The sequence below is a fragment of the Amblyomma americanum genome, chromosome 4 (genome assembly GCF_052857255.1).
Source record: "Amblyomma americanum isolate KBUSLIRL-KWMA chromosome 4, ASM5285725v1, whole genome shotgun sequence".
NCBI lineage: Eukaryota > Metazoa > Arthropoda > Arachnida > Ixodida > Ixodidae > Amblyomma > Amblyomma americanum.
The window spans coordinates 19,693,794-19,705,282 of NC_135500.1; the positions used below are offsets into that span (position 1 = coordinate 19,693,794).

General features: G+C 43.6%; 1 protein-coding gene across 1 annotated transcript in view; it reads left to right on the top strand.

The window, feature by feature from the left end:
* The window catches only part of LOC144127818 (putative D-lactate dehydrogenase, mitochondrial), a 278,355-nt gene that overhangs the window by 27,248 nt on the left and 239,618 nt on the right, over positions 1 to 11,489 (top strand). The window lies entirely within an intron of this gene.

Consider the following 11,489-nt stretch of genomic DNA (forward strand, 5'->3'; position numbering starts at 1 on the left):
TCAGGGGAGGAAAAGTAGATTGACTGTAATAGGCGAAATTCATACAACTTGTCTACACTTATGATATTGAATGATTCAAATGCACCCTTTGTAGTTTCCATGGGCTCAATATTTGCTATGTAACGGATGATTTTTTTCTGTAAAACCAGGAGTTTATTTAAATTGGTTTTTGTGGTTGTGCACCAAACTAGACTGCAGTATCTTAAATGAGAGTTAAACAAAGCATGATATACTTGAAGTTTTATCTTGGGTGGAAGTACAGTACGACAGCGCGATATAACACCTGTAATCGAGGAAAGTTTTTTACGAAGGTGATCAATGTGAGCATCCCAGGTTAGATGTGAGGAAAAATGTACACCTAATATTTTATGGTTGTCAACGATTTCAATTTCTTGGTGCTCATAGGTTATAGTGTGATTTATTTCAACTAATTTGTTTTTAGCGCGGAATATAATAGCTTTAGTTTTAGTGCAATTGATTTGAAGTCTGTTTAACTTGGACCATGTGGATAGCTTAGCTAAAAATTCATTACATTGCATGATTAAACCATCAGCATTTGGGCCAGAAATAAGAATAGTACTATCATCAGCATATATCACTAGTTTTACTGTATTATCAATATTCACCAAGTCATTAACGTATGTATTGAACAACAGCGGACCTAACACACTTCCCTGGGGTACGCCACTCTTTATCGGAAAAAGGGATGAGGTGCAGTTTTTGACAAACACTCTCTGAAACCTGTTGCTGAGGTAGCACTTCAGCAAAGCTAGACACGTGCCGCGGATCCCGTAAGCTTGTATTTTGGATAGAAGAATGTTATGGTCCAGACAGTCAAAAGCCTTGCTGAAATCTATAAAAACAGCCAACGAGAACAAATTACTTTCTATGTTTCGTAAAATATTTTTTTTAATGTTAGTAAAGCAGTTTCCGTCGATCTGTCCTTCCTAAAACCGAACTGTGCATTTGTTATTATGTTTTCTTTGTTAAAGAAGTTAGTTATACGAGCAAAAATGATTTTTTCTAGTGCTTTAGAAAATACAGGGAGGACTGAAATTGGGCGATAGTTTGTTGCCAAGTTTGGGTCGCCGCCCTTGAAGATTACAGAAACCCTGGCACATTTCATTTTTTCAGGAAAGACGCCCGAATCCAATATTAAATTAAATATGTAAGCAAGTACGGATGTAAGTAAGGTCAATACATACTTTATCGGCATGATTTGAATGTTTTCAATATCAAGCGCCTTACTGTTTCGGAGCAACATGAAAGTGTTATAAATCTCCTGCTCATCAGTAGGCTGAAGGTATATTGTTTTCATTGTACTAGTGGAGATTCCAGTTGTATCTGGAGGATAGTCACAAGGATTTGCAATACTCACAAAATGATTGTTAAGGTAATCCGCAAGCGCTTTACCGCTCAATTCACCACCTTCATGTGTTAAAACATCCGGAAGGGAACTTTTACTTTTACGACCTAAAACAGTGTTTATTGCTTTCCATGCAGCATCCGGGCGTTGTCGAGCGCAGTCTGCAAATAACTGCTCATAGTATAAAGATTTGGCTCTCCGAAGCTCAGCGTTTAGCTTATTCCGCAATATTTTAAACTCCTTTAGAGTTTCTTTTGAACGTGAACGCAAGAAAGAATGAAAGTGACGATTTTTTTTTTGATCATTTGTAAGTGTTCTCGAGTGACCCATGGTTTCTTAATCTTTTTTGTTGGCACGATAGTTTGCAAAGGGAAATGTTTAGCATAGATGCACACAAAACGATTTATGAATTCGTTATACGCGTCATTCGCATCCACATTTTTTAGCACGGCAGACCAATCTTGGTTCATGATTTCATTCTTGAACGAGATTAGCTTTCCTTCGGTAATGCGCTGAACAAAAAATGTTTCCCTTTTCACATTCCTGTCCAGTGAATCAGTGCGATATTTTAAGAAAGTAGGACAGTGATCACTAACGTCGCAGGCAACTGTGCCTGCATTGTAAATTTCAGTGTCAAGATTCGTAACAATGAGATCTAGCATGGATGATGTAGAACATGTAATTCGAGTTGGTGTTTTAATCACATTTATGAAACCAGATGAAACCAGTTTTGTGCTAAAGTCACGAACACAGTGATTTTCCTCTAACATGTTTATGTTAAAATCACCACCACTGATGAGCCTAAGGTTGTTTTTACAAATAAATTCCAAGAAGTCTTCATAAAATTCTAAGAAGCGTGCAACATTCCCAGTTGGTGGACGATACAAGACAGAAATTATTTCTTGTTTATTTTTCAGCGTTAAGATTTCATAATCCACAGTGGTCTTACTGAATTCCGGCAAAATTTCACACTTCTTGTGCTTTGCAACTAGAATTGCGACGCCACCACCCCTGCTGTTTTTACGATTAAGAAAGAAGTTATTGTAACCATCTAGTTCCAACATTTTGCTGCTGTTTGTATACCAAGTTTCCGACAGCATTAGGACAGAAAATTGAGAGCAAAATTGCTGTAATAAATGGACAATGTCATCTTCTTTACGGTTCACTGAACGTGCATTGATATGCATAACTGATTCGCATGATAAATAATCAAACTTCACATCAGATGGCAGAGTAAGCTCCTGATAATCCATCTTTCAATGCTTGAAAACACGAAGCAGATAGCCAGATGAGCACGATGTCGGCAATCACACGTTATCGGCATCACGAGCTGTGTTGCCCGCTTGAGTAGAAAAAATCTTGTCGACAACGTCCTCACCTGTCACATGCACAGTGGGCGTGTTATCTGCCTGCTTGGCAAAGATTTTCCCGTTGTAGGACCACACCGATTTCCAGTTACACTCATATTTTTTTTTCACAGCCATTGCAAGTAGTTTCTTCAATGCGGGACAGAGGTGCTCATTAACATATATTGCATCTGATTTGTCTAGGCCGATGTCTTTGCTTGTAAGCCGTGTTTTTTTCGCCTTCGTCAGGACAATGTCTCGCTTCCTGCGGGATTTGAATTGGACGAGGATGTGCGACTTCCCAGCAGTTCGCGTCGGCACGCGATGGCAGACTTCAATGTCAGCTTCTTCTATCGGTTCTGAGATGGCGTTGCCAATTTTAGAGAGAATGTCACTCAGGGATTCGCCTTCAGTCTCTGCTATTCCTTGTATTTCAATGTTACACTTCCTTGAATATTGTTCAGCATGAGTAAGCCTGCTTTCTGCATTTTGCAATTTACTTTCGAGAGATGCGCATCTGGCACACAGCGCCTCATTATCAGTTGATAGTTGCACGTTTTTGGAAACCTCATCATCCAGTTGTTTTTTGATGTCCTCTATTGTCCCATGCGCGAACTCAAGGCTCTCGGTCAAGCTTTTTTGCTCGGTTTTTAGCTCACGAATTTCGTTTCGCAAATCTCTTTCCATAGCCTCTCGAAAGGCCTTCAGTTCAAGTTTTACTTCGTCTTTAAGTTTAACTAATTCAGCCCTCATTTCTTCCTTCAGCTTATTTAACTCTTTAGACATTTGAAAGCAAGCAGCCTTTCGGGTGCAACAAGATAATAAAGCACTGCAGCTTGAGACAACACACAAGCACAAGTCCAAAATCAGGCAGCAGCGACGACACACAATACAGAATATAAGTCAAGGAATCGATACGGCGATAACACTAACCTGTGACGAGAGCGTACAACTGTTAACACAGTGCGCACGGGGCACGTCGCTGCTGCCAAGTGAGGCTAGCTGCGCTGATGTGGCTCCTTTTGTAGCTCCTGGCACTGGCGTAGGGCAGCGCAGTAGTTCTGCGCAGCTGACGGTCACGCCTCCTGGTACAACTTGCGGAAAATCCGGCGTAACAAGCTCAAGTCCGGCGTGGAGAGCTGGCTTGGTCCGGTGCGGGCGCTGAGTGCAGCCAAGCGGTTTGTGCCTGTGACAAGAGCGTACAACTGTTAACACAGTGCGCACGGGGCACGTCGCTGCTGCCAAGTGAGGCTAGCTGCGCTGATGTGGCTCCTTTTGTAGCTCCTGGCACTGGCGTAGGGCAGCGCAGTAGTTCTGCGCAGCTGACGGTCACGCCTCCTGGTAAAACTTGCGGAAAATCCGGCGTAACAAGCTCAAGTCCGGCGTGGAGAGCTGGCTTGGTCCGGTGCGGGCGCTGAGTGCAGCCAAGCGGTTTGTGCTTGTGACAAGAGCGTACAACTGTTAACACAGTGCGCACGGGGCACGTCGCTGCTGCCAAGTGAGGGCTCATTTATGAGGTTAACAAATCCACATGCATCAAAAACAGACAGCAGACCAGTTCGACAGGTTCAATTGACAAGCATGTCAATGTTTACATCGCCACCAAGAAATAATGAGTACTTATTTTAAGATATGAAGTCAAAAAGATGTAAAAAAACGCAAAAAATTGCGACGTTTGCGTGTGGTGGACGATAGTGAAAAATTTGCAAGCATCACGAACAGTCAATACCTCGTAATTTTCATTTGACTCAGAGTGGGCACGCCAGCTGGCCACCTGTCAGCATGTCAAACCCGTTTCACCTTTTTGTGCAGATATTTCTGCTAGCCACGACAGCCAAGTCCAGCGCATCACAGGATATGATACGCTTTGTCAACGCTGCGCCTAGCCCCGACGGAGACTGCGCACAAGATTGGCCGCTCTTCCAAGACCACTGGGCATCACTGCGTCCAGCCCCATCAACATCGGCAGCGAAGGATATAAAAAGCCCGCCCCATCCGAAGATCTTCAGTGGGCACGCCAGCTGGCCACCTGTCAGCATGTCAAACCCGTTTCACCTTTTTGTGCAGATATTTCTGCTAGCCACGACAGCCAAGTCCAGCGCATCACATGATATGATACGCTTTGTCAACGCTGCGCCTAGCCCCGACGGAGACTGCGCACAAGATTGGCCGCTCTTCCAAGACCACTGGGCATCACTGCGTCCAACCCCATCAACATCGGCAGCGAAGGATATAAAAAGCCCGCCCTATCCGAAGGTCTTCAGTGGGCACGCCAGCTGGCCACCTGTCAGCATGTCAAACCCGTTTGACCTTTTTGTGCAGGTTAGTTGTAAAAACTTCTGTTAGGACCAGTAATCGTTGTTTCATCCAGCTGACGTGCCCCCACAGTGTTCTTGTGATTTTTTGCAAAAGTCAAAATCTGTTCTCCTTGCTCATGCTATGTGGTGACATAGAATCCAACCCTGGGCCTACGACAGAAGAAATGCTGATTGAAATACTTAAGGGCCAAAAGAACATTCAAGAAAGGCTCGATGAAATTGAGGCAAAACTAGAAAAAATCGAAGCCACATCTTCAGCTATAACCGAAGTTGGTACAAGGGTTTCTGGCCTTGAAAGAAGTTTTCAATATCTCCACAGCAAGCTTATCGACTTGGAAAACCGTTCCAGACGAAATAATGTTCTTGTTTTTGGCATTGCTGAGGTGGCTGAGGAGACACCTGAAGACCTTACCTCGCGCGTAGTTGAGGGCGTGTTTAAAAAGAAGCTAGGCATAACTGTGTCATCAACTGAACGGATACATCGCATCGGTCGAATACAGCCGGACAAACCCCGACCTATAATCCTAAAGCTTATTGATCATCGCGAGAAGTTCCGCATTATGCAGAATTGCTTGAAGTTAAAAGACAGTGGTATCTCGATTTCTGAAGATTTCTCGGCAGCGACGCGTCAGAAGAGGAAGAAACTATGGGACAGCACGTCGGAAATTAGGAAAACTGGAAGGAAAGTTAGATTGGTGTATGATAAGATAAAGGTTGACGGTGAGCTGTTTGAATGGGACGACACTGCAAATATAAGAATCCCCGTTGGTAAACGCCCAGACCCCAGCAAGAAATCACCGACACAATGAACTAATAGTGACCCCCCCCCCCCCTTACATTTTCAGTGCTTGAACCTGAACGCTCGGAGCGTACTAAATAAATTGGATGATCTAGAAAGCATAACAATAGCACACAAACCACATATTTTAATTATAACAGAAACTTGGTTACACCCTGAGGTCGGCGATTTCGAAATAACACCACCAGGATACCGCATACTCCGTAAAGACAGAAGTTCTAGTTGTGGAGGAGTTGCAATAATGTTTAAAGAATCATTGCAAGTAGTTAGGTTGCCCGACATACCTGAAATTGAGTGCGTTGTTGCTAAGATTTGTTTAAAGGAACTGAACCTTATCATAGGAGCATTTTATAGGCCTCCTAACTCCGATAATATCTTCTTCGAAAAACTTAATGATTTCCTTTCTGAGTGCGAAAAAATCTCACCCAACATCTTAATCGGCGGCGATATTAATATTCCGGCCATTGACTGGGAAAGCGAATTTCCTGAACCTCTGTCCAAATCAGCAGAGCCCTTCGTTGACATAATTCTTTTCCATAGTTTAACCCAGCTTGTAAAGCAGCCCACACGCATTCAGAACGACTCAGCGTCCATTTCAGATTTATTTCTTTTATCCGATGGACTACTTCGTCGTGGTCCAGAACTGCACATCGTGAAAGGCATATCAGACCACAAGATGATATGCTTAGCCTTCAAACTAAACATTGTTTTTAACTGCAGGAAGCATAAACGTGCCTTTCCAAAACTTTCACGTGCCGATGACGTTGGCATTCTGGATGCGTTGGACGGCTCCTTTTCTATCTTCCTCTCTCTTTCCGAGACATGTCGGGTGGACCGCTTATGGTTAATCTTTAAGAGTTTGGTGTTAAAGTGTATAAATAATTTCGTACCATGTACTCAAAAAATTGTACATAACACAAATTCCTGGATGTCCAAAGAAATTGTGCGCTTAAAGCGGAAAACAAAAAGACTTAGAAAACAAATCAGGAAGTCTCCCTCTCCTTCTAATATGCTCAAGCTTTCAGACATGCACCTTCAGCTGAAGGGATGCATAAGAAAAGCAAAATATGATTATCATCATGTAACCATTAAAACTTTCCTTGTCTCATCCCCTGCCAAGTTCTGGCGGCATTTTAAACCCAGAAAAGACCAATTCTGTAGTATGTGTATCGACGGTGCGACTGTGACTGACAAGTCCCATATTGCGAACGCGTTCAACAAATTTTTCTGTTCCATATTTACATTTGATGACGGCAAAAGACCATATTTTGCATGCCATGGTAACTCCGCTATCAGTGATGTATCCATATCAGAACAAGGCGTCTTATCGCTTTTACTGAACATCGATACAAAAAAGGCACACGGAACTGACGGGATCCCAAACGCCTTCCTGTACAGGTACTCAGAGTGGTGCTCCAAATACTTATCTGTTATTTTTAGAATATCCCTCTCTCAAGCAGCGCTTCCAGTTGACTGGGAGTATGCGAAAATTACGCCCATACCGAAAGCGGAAAACAAATCACTTCTAGCATCCTATAGACCAATTTTTCTATTGAGCACAAGCGCTAAAATAATGGAACATATTATTTTCAAACACATATCTTCTTTCCTGGAGGAGCACAACTTAGTCGATTCCCGACAGCACGGCTTCCGCAGGGGCGTATCTACGGTCACGCAACTTATAGAGGCAGTGCATGATTTTGCAGCAGCACTCGATAAACAAAGCCAGATCGATATTATTTTTTTAGATTTTGAAAAAGCTTTCGACTGCGTGTCCTACCCAAAGCTGCTATTAAAACTGCGAACCATACTCAAGAACGACACATTGCTTGCATGGGTAGCAGCTTATCTCTCCTGTAGAGGCCAATGTGTGGGAATTGATGTAGTGTGCTCGAGCTATATGTTTGTCCAGTCGGGTGTTCCACAGGGATCTGTTCTTGGGCCCCTTTTCTTCCTAGTTTTTATTAATGATATTGTTAGTGTAGTACCCGTGAAAATAAAACTTTTTGCTGATGATTGTATTATTTATCAAGAAATTAAAAACTCGAATGACCAATCTTAACTAAATTTTTCGCTAGATCAAATAGAAAACTGGTGCTCAACGTGGCAAATTAAAATGAACAGGAAGAAAACGATAACAATGACAGTAACACGCAAAAGAAAACCCATCCGATTTCCCTATTCCGTCAATAGACACCCTTTATCTTCCGTTAAAAGCTGTAAATATTTAGGTGTAATCCTCACCTCAGATCTCAGATGGAATGAACATGTTTTATACATTACAAAAAAGGCTATGCAGAAACTAGGTTACATGAGAAGAACCCTGCGCAATTCTACACAAGAGATAAAACTCCTTGCCTTCAAAACTTTTATCTGACCCGTTCTTGAATACGCTTCTGTAGTCTGGGATACGTGCACTCAATTAAACATTGCCAAACTCGAAAGCATCTAAAAAAAGGCAGCTCGATTCATCTATAGCCCATATAGTTGGCGTACCTCAGCAACTGCACTTGTGGAAAAAGCTAATTTAGAACCATTACAATTGCGACGGTATTTTGAACGAATGAAATACATGCATCTACTCTACAATAGTAAGCTAGGTATAGATAGTAGCATTTATATCGAAAATGTTATACGGCGATGTACACGATCAAACCATTCCAAAAAACTAAAAAAATACATGTGCCGAACAGATACCTTAATAATAATTGGTTTTGGAGGGAAAGGAAATGGCGCAGTACCTGTCTCATATATCGTTGGACACGTGAACCGCGCCGTAAGGGAAGGGTAAAGGAGGGAGTGAAAGAAGAAAGGAAGAGAGAGGTGCCGTAGTGGAGGGCTCCGGAATAATTTCGACCACCTGGGGATCTTTAACGTGCACTGACATCGCACAGCACACGGGCGCCTTAGCGTTTTTCCTCCATAAAAACGCAGCCGCAGCGGTCGGGTTCGAACTCGGGAACTCCGGATCAGTAGTCGAGCGCCCTAACCACTGAGCCACCGCGGCGGGGCAACAGATACCTTTCAAAATTCCTTTTTTCCGAGAACCGTCCTTCAGTGGAACGCTTTGCCTTGTGACGCTGTGGAATGCCCGACTGTCGAATCTTTCTTATCAAAATCGAAGTGCATAAGTTAACTCAACCTAAGCGTTTTTGGTTCCCGCTATTGATATTGCTTTGTGGTTGTGATTATTGTCATTGCTGATGGATCAGCGCATGTCTACCGTTAGTGTTTATTTACTAAAGCGTGCTATTGATGCCAGTGTTCTTGTGTTATGTGCCAGTGTTGTTTCTATATGCCTGAACAGCGCGAGCTTGTACAAAGCATTTTTCTTTCTTATTTTTTTCTTTTTTTTCTTTTTATCTCGGTGTTAATCTGCTCAAGCAGGCGGATGACACCACTGTTATCATTATCATATCTTGTAGCGCTTTTTTGTACTTTCTTCATCATGTATGCTCACTCCTGCCAAAGGCCTTCTGCGAAGGCTGGCAGTACCTCTGAAATAAATAAATAAATAAATAAATAAATAAAATATTCTTCGACAATATGCACGTTAAAACAATATTTCAAAAGGAGCAGCAAACAACCGCCCCTTTTATGCGGACGGCAAAGTGTAAAGCTATTATAAGCCGGATGATTAAACGAACAGGAAGCTTTAGTATACCAGGTTTCGGATACCATAATAGCATCAAACTTGATATCTACGGAATTCAGTAGGAGTTCGAAATCATCATGCTTATATTCCAGCGAACGGGCATTTAGGTGAAGAAGAGAATGTGCCATCAGGTTTTAGGCTTTTGAGGCAATTGAGCTGTACTGACATTTTGTGTATATCCTTTGTTACCTTTTGTGCAAGAAGCTAAGCCTGTACATTCTTCAGTCACTGTTAGAAGATGAAGACACAACCCTAGCCTGGTCTGAAAACATGTTATGGATGTCAGCTTCACTGAGGATTTGTACTGCCGGCATGCCATCGGCCTGCCTTGCGTAGATCTTTCCATTGCTTGTCCAAACGGACTTCCAACTGTTTTCGTACTTTTTCTTAACAGTCATGGCTAGAAGTTTTTTTAAGAGCTGGACATAGGTGCTCGTTTATGTAGAAGGGCTCTGAAGTGTTAATACCAATGTTGCTGTTCGTGAAACGAGCCTTTTCGCTTTCGCGAGGACGTTATCGCGCTTAGTACGTGCCCGGAACTGGACAATGATGTTACTTTTATCGGGATTTCGGGTCGGCACACGATGGCAGACTTTGATGTCAGCCTCAGTAATTGGCTCTTTTATAACATCTCCGATCTTTGCCAGAACATCAGGGACTGATTCGTGTTCAGTTTTAACCACACCCTGTATCTCAAGGTTGTTCTTCCTTGAGTATTGTTCGGAGCGGGTTAGCCGGCTTTTTGGGTCTTTCAATTTGGTCACCGTCGACATGAGCCTCGTTTGAAGTGCCTCGTTTTGAGCTTCTATCTGGCGGTTCTTAGCAACCTCGTCATCCAGTTTCTTTTTTAGCTATTCTGTTGTTGCATGCGCGAATTCAAGGCTTTGGGTTATATTCTTTTGTTCATTCTTTAGGTCCCAGATTTCACTACGCAGGTCCCTTTCCATCGACTCGCGGAAAACCTTGAGTTCCTGTTTCATTTCCTCTTTCATCTTGGCAAATTCAGCTTTCATCTCGTCCTTCATCTCAACAAGTGTTAACGTACAGTCAAAACGATGCAAAGGGACAAGAACAATCAGCTGTGCAAAAACCAAGCTCCACAAGACTGTGGCAAAAGCACTAAGTGATTCACCCAGCAGTAGCCAGGAAGTACAGGAAACAGGAAAGGAAAAACTGTACTTTCACTAACCTGGGAAATAGAAGCAAAGCGTTACACAGGTGCGCACACGGGTCGTCGCTACCGCCAAATGTAGACGCAGGCGATGAAGCAGTTCCTTTTATAGCGTCAGGGACGGCGCCGTTCAGGGCGTATCACAGCGCAGGCGCAGTGGACGCTTTCGCTGTTCGGAGGCAAACATGATTGGCTGGGCGTCTGGGCTTGCCCAGGTGATGGACGTTTTCAAGTGCAGGCGCCAAATGGGAAATAGAAGCAAAGCGTTACACAGGTGCGCACATGGGTCGTCACTACTGCCAAATGTAGCAGGAGGCGATGAAGCAGTTCCTTTTGTAGCATCAGAGACGGCGGCGTTCGGGGCGTATCACAGCGCAGGTGCTGTGGACGCTTTCACTGTACGGAGGAAAACTTGATCGGCTTGGCGTCTGGGCCTGCCCAGGCGATGGACGTTTCCAGGTGCAGGCCACAACTGGGAAATAGAAGCAAAGCGTTACACAGGTGCGCACACGGGTCGTCGCTACTGCCAAATGTAGCAGGAGGCAATGAAGCAGTTCCTTTCGTAGCGTCAGGGACGGCGGCGTTCGGGGCGTATCACAGCGCAGGCGCAGTGGACGCTTTCGCTGTACGGAGGAAAACTTGATTGGCTGGGCGTCTGGGCTTGCACAGGCGATGGACGTTTTCAGGTGCAGGCTACAACTGGGAAATAGAAGCAAAGCGTTACACAGGTGCGCACGCGGGTAGTCGCTCATCGAAACGGTCCCTGCGGTAAGAAGTTTAGGTGTTATTTTTAATGAGCATTTGAGCTGGAATGATCACGTTTACATGGTGATG